Consider the following 16,807-nt stretch of genomic DNA (forward strand, 5'->3'; position numbering starts at 1 on the left):
TAATGGTACTTGGGGATGACTCTTGGCTTTGGGCTCAGGCATTACTCAAAACAGCACTTAGGAGATCATATATGGTGCAGGAATAAAACCTGAATCAGCTGCATACAAGGCAGCTGAATATTTGTGCTATCTCTCTGACCTTCATATTCACATTTGAGAATGTAATAGAATCCCCTAATTTAAAATATAAAGGCCAAGTGGTCTAACCATTGGGACCCCTTTCTAAAATAATTCTGAACTAAGTTTCACTATTTATAATGTTAACCATGAGGCCATTACTTGACTCTTGCGAAATGATTTATTCCCTGTAAATTGTGCAAAATCCCTGTCCAATCTGATAATGTGGATGTAAGTACCTCATAAATGATCACAGAAATTAGAAACACCAGACTCTTCTTGTTGCAGGGAAAACACCATGGGAATAATGAACTGGGATGGAGGGTACAGCACAAATGTACCAAATCAGGGTCTTACCAGTGTCAAACCCAGATGAGTTGACTCCTTACTCACGTTTGGAAATCTGGAGTCCTCAGATTAGGTTTTGTCACTTGTCATTGAGTTCATACAGGTCAGGTCCTGATTCTCAAGTTCAAAGGTAAAGGTAAAGGTAAAGGCCCTCCCATTGATCATCGATTTGCTCGAGTGGGCCCAGTAACGTCTCCATTGGAGATTTTGTTGTTACTGTGTTTGGCATATCGAATACATCACGGGCGGCTTGCCAGGCTCTGCTGTGTGGGCGAGATACTCTCGGTAGCTTGCTGGGCTCTCCGAGAGGGGCAGAGGAATCGAACTCGGGTCGGCCATGTTGGCTGCATGCAAGGCAAACGCCCTACCGCTGTGCTATCGCTCAAGTTCAAGAGACTGATATAACCAGGTCACCAATGGTTTATTCAAATGTCCTCCCATCCTTCACAGGCTAAACTCCTTTGAGTTTGTACTAATATTCAGTTTGTAATCTAATGAATTTTATTGATAACAGATAACCTAGTTTGGGATAAGAACTGGTAACTAATCATTTGTATTGCTTAGGTTTGAAAATTTAATCAAGCCCACTTCCTCCTTTTGTTGATGGAGAAAAGTGGTCCATGCAGGTTAGGTATCTTTCTGTTGAAACTGGCGTTTTAAGGATGTGGAGGAGAAAGCAGTGGGGAGACACCCACCATCTCTCTTCTCCCCCCACCCTGCAATGTTTTTACCATTTCTTGGGGAGGCCTAGTTAAAGAAACTAATTTTAGATCTCTTTTACTAGCCATTGTTCTCCAATTAAGTGGCTTCAAAAATGCCTTTACACAGCCTCATTCAGACATTTATAAGGTGTTGGTTTATTTTTTAAAGAATACAATTGAGGAAATAAATTTAGTTTGCTTGTTAATATTTGACTCATGGTGTACTAATTTGTTTAAATTCCCTCATCTGCCCTCATTGCCATTTGGATGCCTACCTGCCCACTAGACTTAAAATTTTCCATCGATCAAGAGGGCAAAATGAAATGTAAAAAAAAAAAATCTACCAATTACCTCTTTACTATAAAAAAAAGTGCATAGAAATCCCCAGAGAAAAAGAAATGAACTACTAACACGCTTTAAACGTGAAGTTAGATTTCCCTTTATTTGCCCCAGGAAACACAAGGGACTCCTTTGTGTGCTAATTTAATAATATCCCAGAAGTCTACATCTTTGTGCATATCCAGAAATATGGAGGTATATTGCTTCTGCAGAGGGAGACTCCTGCTGAACTTAGTTTTGATGAAACATCCAAAGGGAATATGGGGACAGGAGAGTTATCTTATCCCTAGGGTTTGATGGATTAGTGTGGCAATGCCCGTTCCCTCAATAGTGGGTCAAACAATGCTAATCTCTTTCACACTCTGCTTCTTATTAACAACAGCAATTTTATTGTATAGCACCAATTCTAAAAACACTCTCACGTGGAAAAAATTATACTTAATTTCTTGAAGATTTGGAAAGTAGAAATAATCATTTCTTCATTGAATGAGATGACTGAAGTCCAAATAAAGTTATCTAGCAGATGAGAGAAAATGCTGCACTCAGTCTGATGTCAGTGGGCCCCACCCATGGGTGACTTATGTGAAGCAGAAAGACAGTCACTTTCTCCCCAACCGCCTCTGCCACCCGGGACCCAGGGTTACTGGGTTTTTGTCTTGCCTCTCAGAAAGGAATTTCAGGAGTAGACAAGCAGTGAAGTAAATAGATTTAATTTGGAGGGTTTTTTAAGGTGTGGAGGAAGAGAGAGAGAGAGAGAGAGAGAGAGAGAGAGAGAGAGAGAGAATAACCCACTCTAGAGAGAACCCGGGCTTCTCCAAGGGCGGAGAGAGCCCCTACACACATGAGCATTAGACATGACAAGATGATTGTACAAATCTCAAGAGGGGAGATGAGGGCACCACATGTACTCAGGCACCGCATGTGCTCGGCCATGTGGGCGCAAGCAGCACATGGGATAGGGGAGTCCATGCGTGCACTTCCTTCGTTCAAGGTGGCCTTTATAGGGTTTCTCCAACTGCCCCCATGTGGACTTGTACCTAGGTAAAAGTCCATTGCTAAGTTGGTTACCAGGGGAGTTGGGAATGGTGATGGTCTTCTTTGGGCTGAATCACTAAAGTTAGGGTATTTGAGGAATTTTCTTCATGGGGAGGGCTAATTTCCACAGGGTCCCCTTGCTCCTCAAGGTCTTATCAGGCCTTAGTTCCTGCTTTTCCTGTTTTCTGCAAGATTGGCTTTTGCCATTGCCTTGGGAGGAGGCCTTCTCTATCCTGCCTACATCAAGACCCAGTTTTTCTGCCTCTGAACCTTCTTTTCTTGTCGACATTGCTATGTGTGTTGGGGGTTCCTTGTGCGATGAGGAGTGAAAGCACGTTCTTTAAAATGTTGGGAGGCCGTACAGAGTGTAGAATGTTTGCCTTGCACACTATCGACCCTGGTTCGATCCCTGGCACTCCATTTAGTCCCCAGAGCACAGCCAGGAGTGATTAGTGAGTGTAGAGCCAGGAGTCAGTCCTGAGCATCGCCAGGTGTAAACTTCCCTCAGGAAACCTAATTTAAATTCAAATTCACAGAAAAGATAAATCAAGGTTTTGTTTGCTTTACAAAACAAAACAAAACAAAATGCTTTAATTCTCAGGCTGCTCGGTGTATTTAAAATATAATCCAATTTACAAGCCACTTCTGATATCATTTCAGAAAATACAGCCCCAGCGTGGAGATATGTTGTCTAGGGGACTGAAATTGGTAGGGGAAACTATTTTTGTTTTCTTTAATGGAAAAACCCGGCAGATCTCTGAATAACCTCTTGGGGGCGCCATTTGACCAATCCCTTTCTTGTGAGGGTGTGACTTTTGTTAAAGACCAGAAACTTAATTGTCCTGATGCAAAGAAGTTCAATTCTCCTGGGAGTTGTTTATCTTGTTCTAGGAATGATGGGATACTTCAGGAGGGATTTGAGTCTCTTTCATGTTGCTGTTGCGAATGCTGCCTTTTGAATGCTGCTGAAAGAAGGTATTTCAGTTGTTCAAGTTGGATTGAGTCAGGGACTGTGGCATTTGATAAAAATCAGGCAAGATCACTGCTTTCCCAACATGAACCCAATGGTAGATGAATAAAGAAAACAGAGAGAAGATATTCCACTGGGGTGAGCTGTCTTGAGACACAAGCATTTTAGCCCTGCTCACACAGCCACATTAGGGAAACTGGCTTCTTGAAGGTTGTAATTAAAGCTTTGTCTATTCTGTAGGAAAGAGCCCAGCTCAAAAAGCAAAGATTAAAGGAATAAATTAATTTTTTTTCCGCTAAGAAGTACAGAACAACTGGTCCAACTGGTCTTGCAGCATTTTTCTTAGTTTATATTTTTGTGTGTAATTTTTTTTTAAAAAACTTAAAAAGTAGTTCACAATATTTGATTACATTTAATATTTAAATACCAGTCCCACCAACATTACACCTTCCCACTACCATATTTCCATCCTGAACCACAACCCTGCCCCCAAACAGAATGGAACTAATGTATTTTGTATTGTTTGTTATGAAGTAAAGTAAAGTAAGTAAAGTAAAGGCCCTCCCGTTGATCTTCGATTTGCTCGAGCGGGCCCAGTAACGTCTCCATTGGAGACTTTGTTGTTACTGTGTTTGGCATATCGGATACATCACGGGGAGCTTGCCAGGCTCTGCCGTGCGGGCGAGATACTCTCGGTAGCTTGCCGGGCTCTCCGAGAGGGGCGGAGGAATCGAACTTGGGTCGGCCATGTTGGTCGCGTGCAAGGCAAACGCCCTACCACTGTGCTATCGTTCCATTTCTGAAAATGCTACAAAGAAGTTTTCTTAGAGGAAAGAGTATGAAGATTGTTGTATTTCACCCAGGGGTAATTAAGCCCTTCTATAAGAGATCACTAACATGTTGTTAAAGGTTGAAACTTGTGTGCTTATATATATATATATATATATATATATATATATATATGGAACGCTTCACGAATCTGGGTGTCATCCTTGTGCAGGGGCCATGTTAATCTTCTCTGTATTGTTCCAATTTTAGTATATGTGCTGCCGAAGCAAGCACATATACTAATATATATATACTAATATATATATATATATAACATTTATCTGTAAAAAAATATATCCCTCTAAGATTGGTTGCCTCTTACTTTGAACCCCATCAAATGTGGTACAGTACTCTTTGAAGTATGAGTGGTGTAAGGTATGAGCTGTCACGCACCCACATTTGAGACCATGTGGTCTGGGAATAGGTTCACTCCTGGATGAGGCTGAGGCATGGGCCGAGCACGTGGAGAGCAGCTATGGGCATTGTGGCAGTTGAGTTCTGGAGATTTTGGACTGCAGGGGTTGGGTCCCTTGGAGCAGGAAGGGTTCTCACTTTCCCCCCTCTGGGGCGCCCCAAATGAAAGAGCCTGGCATGGGGTCTGGTCGCATCGTTATGGCATGTGTTCTGTTATGCTCCCTCCTGGGAGAGAAGGACAGCATTTTCCTTGTTACGTGAATTCAACCAACCAGCTGGTATGGTATCAAAACAATATGGTCTTGAAAATTTCTGGATGGCTTCTTCTTTTGATTTTAAAGATGCACTGGTGATTCACCCCCATTTCTGACTTTACCTTGGCTCCTACAATAATCTCTAAGTTTTATAAAGACACCACTCAGAGGTGTCCTTGGATTTCAGGGCAGCTAAATTAAATCTTACCCAAGTATCCTGAAATGGATCAGTTTGCTCAGTGATTATCACAATTTCTTCACTTCCCAATTTTCGCTTAAAAGGATCTCATCTGTGAATCTGAGGACCACTGTGGGTGGGAAATCCAATTACATCAATATTTTATTTTCAGAAAAATAGCATGCAGGAAGGTCCACTGAGACCCATTCCATTTTCGGAGTTCAGTACAATCGAGTGCTAATAAATAAACCATTGGCATATAATCAACTGTCATTTATTTGAGTGCGGAATGATCTGGTACAGTAGATGGGAGCCATTCAATAGCATCGACAAACAGATAGCTCATAGCCTTAAATTAGTTAGCCTATTTTCTGTAATGAATAGAGACTTAATTCGAGTTTCCTTATCCTGGGAACATGAAACAAAATTATATCATACAGTGAGTAACGGTTTGAAAAATTTTAATTTAGTTCAGCACCACAGGTTCTTCTAATTACTGCTGACTCTTCACACAGCAGATACAGTGACCCTGAGCCCAGGAGCAAAACAGCTGCTTCTCACCTGCAGACTCATTATCGAACTAATTATTCTTCAAATAATTTTATCATACTCACACTGAACCTAATTCTGGACTTAGAATATAGGTTTCAGTTCTTACGAGGGTCCTCTCAAGTCATCCTCCTGATGTCTTCCCCAATCCATGTTGGATTTGTAAGCACCAAGGGCAAGAGATTCCTTTGGTTTCCTATCTTGAAGTGAACTGGCCTTCTGCATTTGCATTTCCAAGTCCTTTATGACTCTAAAAGAGAACTTATTAAAACCTTATATCACATGTAATGTTTGGCTGGGGTGGGGTAGGTTTGGGTGGGAGATGGTTTGGGGTGTTGAAGATATTGTAAGACATTTAAGACCATCCAAATACGATCTCTCTCGACACATTCCACATTTGAAGGTGTCATTTCACATTGAATTAATTTTCTTTGAGTTAGAGTTGGCTAGTTTATTACATAATATATTTATAGCCCTTTAATTGAACCATGCAGTTATTTTGAGATGTTGCAGCTTTCTTTTTTTTCTTTTTTGTATTTGGGAGCCAGTGTGTCCATTTTCTTTAGCTTTAGAATGAATTCCTTTGCCCTTGACATTCTCTTAGGCCTGCCTGAAGTATGTTTTCTGACTCATAGGTATTGCACCGCTTCTGTAAACATGCTCATTGTGGTTTTAGAAAAATATAGGCTCATGGTGTCTCTGATATTTTATAGGATTTCTGGAAAGATGGCACATGGTTGACTCTAACTTTCTAGAGCTCAGCTACGTCTCTCAGGTTTTGGTTGAAGACATGCAGAAAGATGTGTTAAGTTCAATAGCACTGTAACTCCCCACCCCCATTGGATGAATAGGGCAGATGTGGGGGGACTTAGAAGAAGGGAAAATATTTCCCAGTACTCCTCCTGTTACACAACATAGTGTTGACTGTGGTACTGCTGTAAGCAGAAACACTAAATAGAAGAACTTCTTTACAAAGCAGGTTTCTATCCATCCCATATATACTAAAGTTTTAGGTCATGAAGAAATTCAGGATACCTTTTAACATAATGGCTTAAGAAATCTCCAATTTTTCATCCCTAATTCAAATACTCGGAGAGCCCGGCAAGCTACCGAGAGTATTCGATATGCCAGACACAGTAACAACAAAGTCTCCAATGGAGACGTTACTGGGCCCGCTCGAGCAAATTGATGATCAACGGGAGGGCCTTTACTTTACTTTACTTTACTTACTTCAAATACAGTATTTTCGCTGCCTAAAGCACAATTTTGAGCTGTCGATAGACTTTTCTAGGTTGATGAAGGATCAATGTCACAAATCCAGTTAGGAAGTCTGAACTGGAACTAAGACTGGGTGATAAACAGATCTACTCTTCAATGACCAGAAGAAAGAGACTCCAGGCTGAATGTTTTAGGGAGAAGCCGAGGCCCACGCTCCTGGGGTGGAAAGGGGCCTAGAAAAATTAAGAACAGAAATAAGCTTAGAAACAGGATATAAAAAATGGAAGTAGATCGGGTTAGTGGGCAGAGTAGGGTTGTGCATATTGTTCCAAATAACTGAAAGGAATTGAATGTTATACAGTTATACAATGATCAAGTACCCATCCCTCCACCAGCACCCATCCTCCACCACCACGGATCCCACCATCCTACCCACCCCTCGTCCCCCCATCCCACCCTGCCTCTGTGGCAGGGCATTCCCTTTTGTTCTCTCACTCTCCTTTTGGGTCCTGTGGTTTGCAAGAGAGGCATTGAGTGGCAGTCATGTTTGGTCTATAGTCTACTTTCAGCATGCTTCTCCCAATCTGGGAGGATCCTCCCAACACCCTTTATTTGGTGCTCCCTTCTCTATCTGAGCTTCCTTTTCCCCTAGCATGTGTGGCTGGCATATTTCTTAACTACAAAAATGTCTTCATTCATAGAAAAGTCTATAATGTGGACTGGACAAAAATAGGCATGTATATTAATAAATAGAAATTTAGAGTTCAGAAATACACCTTTTTATTTGTTGTCAATTTATTTTCAACTCTTGTTGAACAAATTCAGTAGATCAAAAAAAGAACCACTTTAACAAATGATGCTGGACTAGTCACATATTCATGTGGAAAACTATGAATTTGGAATCTTTCCTTATCCCATACATAAAATTTAACTCAAAATGGATCATAAACTGAAATATAAGTGCTGAAACTATAAAACTCAGGAAAAAATCATAGAAATAAATCTTCATGACTGGATTCGAGAATGATTTTTTAAACCTTTATACCACCAAAGTCTCCAGTGGAAAAAAAGAAAAAAAGAGATAAATTAGATTTCATCAAAATTAAAAACTTGTCAAGAATGTGAAAAGGCAACCCACAGAGTGGAAGAAAATGTTTGCAAAGCACATGCCTTAGAAGGGATGAGCATCTAAATATAGCAAGAACTCTTACAACTCAATATCAAAATGACAAACAATCCAATTAAAAAATGGGCAAAGGATCAGGATAGATTTTTCTCCAAAGATAGTATACAAGTGACCAACCCACACATGAAAGAAACTTAACTTTTCTAGCCAGACATAAAAATGCAAATCACAATGAGATCCCACTTCACACCAGGATAGCTATAACGAAGATGACACAGAATAACAAGTGGCAGTGAAAATGCAGAGAAACGGAAGCCAAACCCGCAGACATTTGTTCACTGGGAAAGTAAAATGGTGAAACCCCTTTGGAAAAACAGCTTGGCAGTTTCTCAAGAAGTTAAAGAGAGTTGTCATATGACCTGGCAATTTCTCTTCTTGATATCTATCCAAGAAAAATGAAAGCATATGTCTATACAAAAATTTGCGCACAGATGTTCATGGTAGCATTGTTCATAAGCACCAAAATGTAAAAGTGTTCTCAGTGCCCAGCGGTTTGTGGATACAAAAAACAAAATGAGCCATAATCACACACAGGAATACCACTGAACAATAAAAAAGAGTGTGATGCATGCCCCAACTTGGACGGATCTCAAAAACATTGTGTTGTGTTAAAGAATTCAGTCAAAAAAGACAACGTGCGGTAATATTTCATGGGGAGACCAAGAGAGCTAAGTAGATTAGTGGTTTTCTTGGACTGGGAGTGTGGGAGTAAAAATGGATAGTAACTTCCAATGGGTAGGGTATTTCTTTATGAGGTGATGAAAATATTCTAAAATGGGATGGTTGATGATGAGTACAGAACTCTGAAAATACTAGATCCTACTGAATTGTGCCCTTTATATGGGTGGATTTTATTATACACTTATTTGATTTCATTTAGGTTTAGGGCCATACCAGCTTTGCTCAGGGCTTACCCCGGCTCTGTGCTTAAGGATCCTAGTAGGTCCTGGGGATCATATATGGTGCCTGGGGATTGAACCCAGGTTGGCATATGCAAAGCAAACACCATAACTACTCTACTATCTTTCTGACCCAAATAGGTGAATTTTATGAAATGCGAATAGGGTCTGTTCTAAGGAAAAATCACAGAACCAGAGAAACTATAAGTTAGAAGTTGCTTCACCAGTCAAGAAAAGAGGTGATAGCGATTTGGATTCAAGGATGGTAGGAGATAGAAAGAAATGAGTGGGTTTGGGACCTCTAATACTTCAGCAGGAGAGAGTGATAGGCAGGAACAGAGTCACGAGGGCAAGAGTAACCTCAGAGATGGAGCTGGCACATGCCTCAGTGCTCCTGTTTCTCCTCTCTTATATCTGCCATGGAGTTTTCTATAGACACATCTACCAGGATCATCTGACTTTAGATTAGTTCATGGCACAGGGAATGTGAGATCAAACTACAGGTATGTGCTTGGTGGGTGATGTGGCATTTATTTTGCTAGGAAAAAAAAAGAAGTGGGCTCATGAGTCTAGGATTCATTACGAATAATGTTTCTGTATTTTCTCTTCAATTCTGGAAAAGTTGGCTATTTGCAGGGCTCTTGACGAGTAGTAATCCCTTTAGTCCCACATGTTCCTATATAGGTCAAAAGCATCTTTCTTCCTCATAAGCATTTCCTCTTAGTGTCGAGGGGCTGCTTTCAACTCTCAAGCAGCTTTTCAGAGGTATCATCTCTTTTAAAACTGGATCTGAAGGTGAATGTTCTGGAGAGACTGAAATCACCTGGGTAACCATTATGAAAGAAACACATGCGTTTAAAGACCACAGTGCTTCGGAGATGTGGAATGTTCAGTGCAAAATTCAGTCCAAGCTGAGAACCTTTATTTTTGCCCTCTGGATTTTTTTTCTAATGAGAAATATGAGCAGATATTTGAAGAGGTGGAAATTTTATATTCGGAAGATTTTTTTTTTTTATCAGACCTTGGCTTGAATATTATTCCCAAGACACTTGTGAAATGCAACCATACTGAAAGAAGATGCTGGCTTTGCTAAAAATGGCAAGACCCTTGTTTTAATTCATTTAACTTTGAGTACTGTCTAGGGCACGGACCCTGGGGAAGAGAGCCACTGTGAGTTCATACAAGAGACAATAAGGCAACCAAAATGACTAGTAAAGCATTGGAGTAGATCTCATTTAAAGATGGTTGCCTGGACAGAGTGTAATATTTGACTTACATGAGGGTAGGCTGGAAGGAGGAAAGTACTCAAAATATCTCCCTTTATATGTTTGGATGCTCAGTCACTTAAGTGATGACTGTGAGTACTACCTAGTGGTTATAAGCACTAGCTCTTTGTCCATATGGCCAAGAGTTAAATCCCAAGTTCTTTGCTAATGATATCTAAGTTAGATGGCAAATCACATGACTGGTCTATGCTTTTGGTTTTATATAAATGGAGCGATAGCACAGTGGTAGGGCGTTTGCCTTGCACGCAGCCAACATGGCCGACCCGAGTTCGATTCCTCCTCCCCTCTCGGAGAGCCCGGCAAGCTACCGAGAGTATCTCGCCCACACGGCAGAGCCTGGCAAGCTCCCCATGACGTATTTGGTATGCCAAACACAGTAACAACAAAGTCTCCAATGGAGACGTTACTGGGCCCACTCGAGCAAATCAATGATCAACGGGAGGGCCTTTACCTTTTACCTAGTTTAGATTTTATAGATCATAGAGACAATACTACCTCACTTGTAGTAGGGCTTTGAGGATGAAATGAGATTATGTGTGTGCAAATCTCTTACAACAGTGCTTGAAACACAGTCCACGCTTGATAAATGCTAGCTATTATCATTTATTGGGTGCCGGTTATGGGCCAGTGGATGTACTAGATGGTAGTGATGATGAAGCTGATAAGACAGAAAATGTCCCTGTACTTCACAGAGCTTTCAGTCAGTTAGAATCTTATTTACACAAACATCCTCAAGGCACATATGGTTCAGAAGCAAGTGATATCATTCCAGAACTGTTGGTACTTCCACCCCCTGCCATGATAGGGAGTTTATTTATAACAAAGATGTGAAGCCTAAATGCATGCCCATAAAAGTTAAAAAGTGATTCTCAAATGTGGGCAGTGCCATAGCTGCCCAAATGCATTCCTGTGACTGATGGGAGTCTTTAGGAGTGGAAATAAATCTGTAAATCGCTGACTTTAAATTATAGAGATGTACAAACTGTTCCAACTTGCCTGTTCTTTGGGCGTGGGGGGGTTGGGAGGGTAGGGCTCTCCCAGGAGAGGGGAAGGAGTGAGTCAAAAGGGAAAGAATTTCAAGGGGGATGACAGTTTGGGAGGTAAGCTTTGGGTTTTTAATCTCCTCTGTTCCAATGTATTGTTCCCATTTAATCCCTACTGGTGATGGGGAGTTAGCATCACTGTCCACTCATTAGCATTTTGTCATAAGAAGGTGACCTTGTTAGCCAGAGGAGACTTAATTATCTGGAACACCAGGAAGCAAGCCTGTTCCTCTTGAAGGCAAAATTACTGTGGGTGGACAATACATCATCACCTCCCAATTGTGGAGTGATAGTTTTCAGAATTTTGACCAATAGCCCTCTTCCAGAGGGACTCAAGGGTCACTCAATAGAAAAAGTAATTATTTTTCTGACTCCATATATACTTTTCATCAAATATTGGTCCAGTACCCCCCTTTTTTGGAGAATATCCTATCTTCACACACCTGTTATGTTGGGGGAAGGATAGAAAGGTTAATTCAAATCTTGATTGAATTCTGCTGGCTACAACCTACTATCTTCTGCCAGTCCCAGTCCAGAGAAATTGAGTCAATTACCTGTGATTACTCTCAACTCCCTAAGGAACTAGAATCATCCCTAAGAGCAGTACTTAAAATATACCTACACACAGATGCACACTAATGTCCATGCCTCATATGGAGTCTGCACTCATTCTGAGACAGTCTGATGCTTATATACATGGGAGTCCTTTGCACATTTTTTTCTAGCTACTGATAATGAAACTTTTGGGGACACCTATGCATCTTATCATACAAATGGAAGCAGAAAATAATTAAATTCTGCAACCAGAAAACTTCTGGGTTTAATTATTACTCATTACATGACATTGGGCATACTCTAACACCATCAACATTGAAAAATGAGGATAATGATATCTGACTTGGGATTTTTATGAGCGTTATGAGATGCTTTTAACATTTCCTGATAGAGTTTTTTTCTTCTTTTTGTGTTTTTCCTTTGGCCACGTCTGGAAGTGCTCAGGGATTACTCCTGGTTTTGTGCTCAGGGATCACTTCTGGTGGGCTCAGGGGACCATTTGGGGTACAGGGGATAGAAACTGTGTCAGCAGTGTGCAAGACAAAAGCCCTACCCACTGTACCATCACTCCAGGCCCCTCCTGATAAGCTTTGAAGTTCCCCATGAACGAATGTCAAGGATTGTTAGGAAATGTCTCACAGGATTTCATAACCCAGTTTCTCCCAGCATATTCAGGGAGGCTGAATTCAGGGGCTCATTGCTGGTAGGCTGAATTGAATTATTAGTAAGATCTGGTTCTGGTAATATTGTACATTTTCTTAAGCTTGCTTCTTTTACAAAGGTAGTTTGCTACAGTGTAGTTCAAGTGATCTATCTAAATTATTACTGGAAAATGTGAATGTGTGGTTCCAGCGTATTAAAAATCACCCATTACTCCTCATTGTGCCCTGAAGAGAGTTCTTCCCCTATCTTATGGCACTGAATTCCTTTTCTGTCTTTGTCCTTATGTACTGAGTTTAGTGGTTCCTTCCTGCTTCCGTTCTTATCTATCCCCTTCTGCCATGTTAATCCCAACCCCAGAAACACAGGGTATTTGAGTTCATTCTTTAGTGCAGTCAGTCATTCATGCTTCTCCCTCTAGCTAAAGGTCCTTGGAGCAAACGTTTAGCTGTCTAACTCATTCTTCAGGGTTCAACTCAACCATCATCTCCTCTAGGAACCTTCCCTAAGACTCAGACCCAGTTAGTGAGCCCAGCTCAGTTTTCCCAGAGCCCTGGGCTTGACCCTGTTATAAGATCACGTATGCTTGCCACAAGCCCTCAAAATTATCTCGTCACTTGACTCAGCTCTCCCTGGGGGCAGAAACAATACCATACACTGTAGCTCTCCTGGCATGTAGCACCCCCTTTCATACACTAAGGAGATGCTCAATAGAAATAGAAACTGAAAATCCATCAATTACCGTCCAATCCAAATATCCAAGAATCTCCAAACCTCAAAAGCATGGGACTTTGAATTTGGGGAATTGGTTGTACAGACACTGGAAAAGTTGAGGCGGAGTGGGAAACAAGGGGGCAAATCAGAGCATAGCATGGGCGGGACATTGCTGCTCCTTCTAGTGTTGCCAGAACCAAACAGTTGGGATCTCTAGATAGAAGCAAGAACCAAGGAGGGACTCCCTGGTCAGACCTGACTTCCTTACAGTGATGCCCAGAAACACAGAAACAGGCTCCATAGGTTCCTGCCACCCTCCCAATCTTCTATTCTCTTCCCATTTGTTCTCTTTGATGAGAAGTTGGATATCAGCATAGTGAGGACAACCTGGAAGTCAGCTTCTTCTTGATCCACAGCAGAACAGCAGAGGGTGATTGGAGGGCCTGGGGACTGAACAGGCTCCGGAGACCACTTCACACTGGACACAAGTAGAGGTAGAAAAAAAAAAGAAACTACCCACAGTGTCGTGAACGTAAGCTTCTCTTCCTTTCATCAGACAGACATGTCCCGTAATCACCGTCCAGCCAAATGATGAACCTCATTGAAGATGCTGGTCCCAATACACTGTCGCCTAATATAGGTGTGGAACAGGCTACACTGACTGGGTTTGTGAGATGACACTCCATGAGGTTTCACAACAGAATCACCCCAAGATGCCTTTTTTCAGTGTGTGCTCCCTGGGGAAAGGATGCAGGGCTGTCTCACCTTTGTATTGCTGAGACTGCTGTAAGACCATGACATTCATAGACGAGGTGGTGACTTGAAAGGGTTCATTCCCATGGGTAGCAGACATATATGCAGAGGATTCAGCATTGCCCTCACACCTCTCCTCTCCTTCCCCACAGGGACCCGGGGTTCACAGGAGTGAAAGTGGTATTGTTATGGGAGGCGGAGAGAAGAGTTTTCAGTGCAGATAAATCATCTGTGACAGAGAGACAAGCACAATAACCCACCCAGATGTGACACTTTACTAGTGGGAGGGGCAGGAGAATCATAAAGCCTAGTTAGAATATTCTTACTTCGTGTATGAAAGGGCAAAGTAATGTCTAAAATCAGTGAAAAACTGAAAATGGATTCCAAAGAAATCATGTGAGGACTCTTGCCTCAGTGAGTTATATATTTCAGCTTCAAGGAGTCTTTTTCATGGAATGAACATTTTTGAACAATCACATTAAAGATGAGCTCTGACTTCTGCGTAGTCATCATCTAAATCATTCTACAGTGATAACACAATCTTCAGGAAAATGAGGTGTCCTAGAAAGCTTATGCTCCATGAATAGTTCGATGAACATACATCTAGTGAGCTATTTCATGACTCTGATATTCCCTGGAACTATTTTACTATTACGGGTAGGTTTTTTTTTTTTTTTGATACAGGATCATTTCTGGCTTTTCCCCTTTGTATTAGAAAAGACATATTTTTAGTGAGTGTGAATCTTGGTTATTATAGAACTCCCTAATAGTTCTTTTTAAAGTGTTAAGTCCTTTTAAATGGTTGAATTGCTAACAATACCCATCCCTCTTCAGAACTGGCATCTTAAAGCATTCACAGAAGGAAAGAAGGGAGAGCATAAAAGTAACAGAGTGTTAGTTACACCAGGGATTATTTAATTGTGTGGATGCTGAGTACATAAAATATCACCTATTGTGAAAATCCCTATTTGTCATTTAAAAATACACCAATCCCAGAGAACTCTATTTTATCTCCAGCATGGTACCTTTAAGAACTTGACAGTATTTTATGTGCTTGTTTGCAGGCCCACTGTCATTCTCTACTTGCAGGGATTGTGAGTGGGGGGAGGGGGCATTTGGTTTTCTTCCCCTGTTCTATCCTCAGCTCCTTGAACAGTGTGTGGTACATAGAAGTGACTCTTTTGCTTTCCTTTCTGTGTTATTCTCGAATGAATTGGATGAAAAAAATGGCCTACTTTCTTGGCTGACACTTTCCCGGGAAGATGTTGGGTAGATTTTGCCCCACTTCACAGAGATGGTCAAACCTTCCACAACCACTTCCGTGTGCAGCCACTGAAAAGAAATGGGAGCCTATTAATTGCAAGCTGTTTTTCAGTGTTGCCAAAAGGTCACTGCTATCAATTATGACGTATATTTGAAGAGAAGGAAGTCCTGTCTATATGGCAATATATTTCACAGTGTCTAATTTGTTTGCTGTAATAAGGCCAGGCTCAGTTATTGATGAATCAATCATCCGTGTCTTGTATGTTGATGGCACCACCTAAGTCTCCTTCGCAAGAGAATGGTATTGCATACCGAGATCGGTGCTGGGCCGTATATTATTAAACTCCATAAACATGTTGAACATTAATTGCTACTGCTGTGCAAGAAAGCATTTTTTTTTCTTTTTGTAGTAGAGAGTTAAGTAATTTATCCAGGATGACTCAAGCCATGTCTCTAGGCAGCCAGCGAAATGCTGCTAAATCAATCCATATGGCTGGTCTCTGCGAGAGAATCAATGGTGTGACCTGCATGGGTGAGTGGCATAGGGCGTCTCAGCCATGCTGAGTTCTTTCTTGTTGCAAATGGACAAGCCCTGGAGGTTAGATTGCCACATACCTCATGAGGGGAAAAAGTAGAAACAATTACAGGGTCAATTTAAACAAAAAATAAATGCTCATCTCTATTAATTCAGATGAATTGAACTCTTCCTAGATTTTCTTTTCTGTGGGTGTTCTCCTTTCAGTATCCACATAATGATCTTAATTCTCGTCTCACTTTTCCAGAACCAACTTAGAATTGGTTCAGAGGAATGAACAGCTTCTTATAGGCAGGACTTGAGGCCAGGGGCCAATTAGTTCCCCAGAGACCTAGCAGATAAAGTTGATGTCATACCTTGAAGACTTTCTTTCTTTGTCTGAGATGCTGACTTTAACTCTTAGACTTGAATTCTTTTTAAGATGCTGTTTCTAATATTTGATTGCATTAAAAATTCTTTCAAGGGATAAATCTATGAAGAATGTGATCAAAGTAAGCAATTCTTCTCCCAGTTCTTACATTCTATCTAAGTCCCTGATTTGCCAGCAGCCTGGTGTGTTTGTAATACACTGAAGAATGATAAAACCTCCCTTAGTTATGAAGGCTCACCTGTGTATTCTAAACAAAAAGACATCTTTCATGGCAGAGTCAGAGTTTAATTTTTCTTGTGAACCCACAAGTGAAATTTCTGCAGAGTAGGATACTAATGAATACTCTGACACCAAAAATTGACAACTCTTAGTTTTCAGCAGAAGTCTAATTGAATAGTCTCTTGGATTTTCTTTCATGGGAAGTGAACAAATGAACAATATAGAGTGCAATACAGTTGTAAGCTTCTTGCGTTAATTTCTCAGTCATTGACTTTCTATCAGCAAGCAGGAATTGGAAAAATCAGAAGGAACCACATATTTACTCTGTCTTATAGAAAATACTTGTTATTTTCTGAATTCTTTCATACAATCC

The 16,807-nt window shown here is 41.0% G+C and overlaps 1 non-coding gene across 1 annotated transcript; it reads right to left on the bottom strand.

The window, feature by feature from the left end:
- Positions 1 to 4,465: 4,465 nt before the first annotated feature.
- LOC130021242 (U6 spliceosomal RNA) lies at positions 4,466 to 4,572 on the bottom strand. The gene has a single exon (XR_008792132.1). It is a non-coding gene; the product is annotated as a U6 spliceosomal RNA (small nuclear RNA).
- Positions 4,573 to 16,807: the final 12,235 nt, after the last annotated feature.

Source organism: Sorex fumeus, unplaced genomic scaffold (genome assembly GCF_029834395.1).
Source record: "Sorex fumeus unplaced genomic scaffold, SorFum_2.1 ptg000014l, whole genome shotgun sequence".
Lineage (NCBI taxonomy): Eukaryota > Metazoa > Chordata > Mammalia > Eulipotyphla > Soricidae > Sorex > Sorex fumeus.